Below are 2099 nucleotides of genomic sequence, written 5' to 3'. Positions count from 1 at the left end.
TGGCGCGGGGCAACGGCGGCCATGAAATTCCCTCCCTCCCTGCATGCAGTTAATGCACTGTCTTTACTTAAACGTCATCTGATCGGCCTGATGTGATCTATTTTGAGAACTCCGATCAAAACCGATAGGGGCGTTATCGGCCGATTGCGATCGGTTGCCGATCGATCGCTGCATCTCTATATAAATCCGCTTGTTTTTTTAAGGTATGTCGTGGGCTTGAGCTCTGCAGTGATTGGCTCTGGTGCGCACGTGGCCACGGTGTGCAGTGGTTGGCTCTGGTGCCCACGTGACTGTGGTGGCTCCGGTGGACAATGCTTGCAGAATTTGTAAAGCATTTATGAAATCATTTATTCACGCTATCATTGCAGTCCAAGCAAATGCTTATTGCACACCACTGAACCACGCAGCAGCCATGTTGAAAGTCTCAGGTCAGTCTGATCCTGATCTGCAGAGATATTTGAGGAACACACACACACACACACACACACACACACAGACAGACAGACAGAGATTCCTTGTATTATAGATAGATTCCTTTAATAATATTGCAAGGTAATACCCATTTAGTATGATTTATTATGCCTGACCCACCTTACTGTGTTTTCAGTCTCACTGTGGTCCACTCAGTACTCCTGGCCTGCAGCATCACTGACGCTCCACAACACAGTGCTCCTACTGTAGGTTCCCAAATATACGCAAGATGATATCACCTGTTAGGGACATTTGTTTAGTGTGACTGCTTCAAAAACGTCACATTCATTATGTTTTCAGTCTCACTATTGTGTACTCAGCACTCCTGGCCTGCATCATGCAAGATAAAGTTGTGAAATGGCATCACTCGAATATCAAATGAAAACTGGCATCACTCGAATATCAAATGAAAACTGACAGCCCTAATATAGTAGGCTATTGTATAATTGTATGGGCTGCAATATTTCATAAAATAGCTCTCTTTCTAGCTTATATATTTATAAAACCATAAAATCATAAACTGACGATATTATGAGCCTGCATTCCAGAATCAATGTCTTCATATCATAAGCTTCACCCTTCATTCTGCAGCCTCAATGATGTTAAATTGATGTTTAACTACAATCACATTCCCTACACATTAACCTCGCTACTAGTATAATCTGACAGCGTTGGATTAAGTTATATTTAGAGAACAGAATTTACATTTATCAGCCTGTTGCATGTGTTGCTATTGTTATCCAGTGTGCTAGTTAGCCTGTTCATATTCTCTAAATCAGTGGTTCTCAACTGGTGGGGCCCGCCCCCCTGTGGGGGCGCAGACACTCTCCCGGGGGGGCGCGAGGAGGCTACAGGATGGGAGGGGAAAAAAAAATCTGAAAAATAAAAAAATAAAAAATCACGAAAATTCCCCCCATGTTGAAATGCAAGTGGTTGGACTATTATAACACACAAACAAATCATCCTTCTGACGACTTTTTTGTCAAAAGTATCACTCTGCAGTTACTGTGCTCAACGAGCAGCGGGTGCTGCCGTGAGTCCCTCCCCCGTCCAAAAGAGAGAGAGAGAGAGAGAGAGAGAGAGGACGAGGGGGGGCCCCAACTGCAATGAACCAGCTTTGGGGGGGCCCAGCTTGCAAAAGGTTGAGAACCCCTGCTCTAAATCTTCTAATCAAGATGGGGACAATCCCCCAACATACTTATTTACTCATGTCAATTCAATTCCGGTGCACTACTGATATGAAAATGTCCTTCTTCAAACATTTTTACCTTGAACAAGTGTTGCTCCGACCATCTGCTCCAAAGGAATTACATTGAGCGGCAGTTAGCTTGTGCTAACTTCCGGAACTTTTGAGGGGCTCCATGCTCTCTCTCTTAAGGCACTCTAGACAGTAGGCATTTAAAGTGACCAATCAGAAAGGAGGGGGGGGTTGCGGGGCCGTCTATTCAATGCCCACCCCCAGAGTGCCAAAACTCAGCAGAGTCGAGCGAGCAGGAGGCAAAGAGGGAGACAGCAAGCGTGTACACAGAGACCGCGAGCGTGTAGAGAGTGACCGCGAGCGCGCAGAGAGTGGTCTTTATGCGCGCTGATTATGGTTTTATGCGCTCGGATATTGGCACTGAAATGAC

The 2099-nt window shown here is 45.5% G+C and overlaps 1 long non-coding RNA gene across 1 annotated transcript; it reads right to left on the bottom strand.

Annotated features, from left to right (window-relative positions):
* Nucleotides 1–423: 423 nt before the first annotated feature.
* On the bottom strand, nucleotides 424–1858 carry LOC115571744 (uncharacterized). The gene is made up of 3 exons (XR_003981976.1): nucleotides 1740–1858; nucleotides 592–710; nucleotides 424–445 (listed from the first exon to the last, which is right to left on the bottom strand). It is a non-coding gene; the product is annotated as an uncharacterized LOC115571744 (long non-coding RNA).
* Nucleotides 1859–2099: the final 241 nt, after the last annotated feature.

The sequence above is a fragment of the Sparus aurata genome, chromosome 20 (genome assembly GCF_900880675.1).
Source record: "Sparus aurata chromosome 20, fSpaAur1.1, whole genome shotgun sequence".
NCBI lineage: Eukaryota > Metazoa > Chordata > Actinopteri > Spariformes > Sparidae > Sparus > Sparus aurata.
The sequence above is the reverse complement of the archived record's forward strand: the minus strand, read 5'-3'. Positions and strand labels throughout refer to the sequence as shown.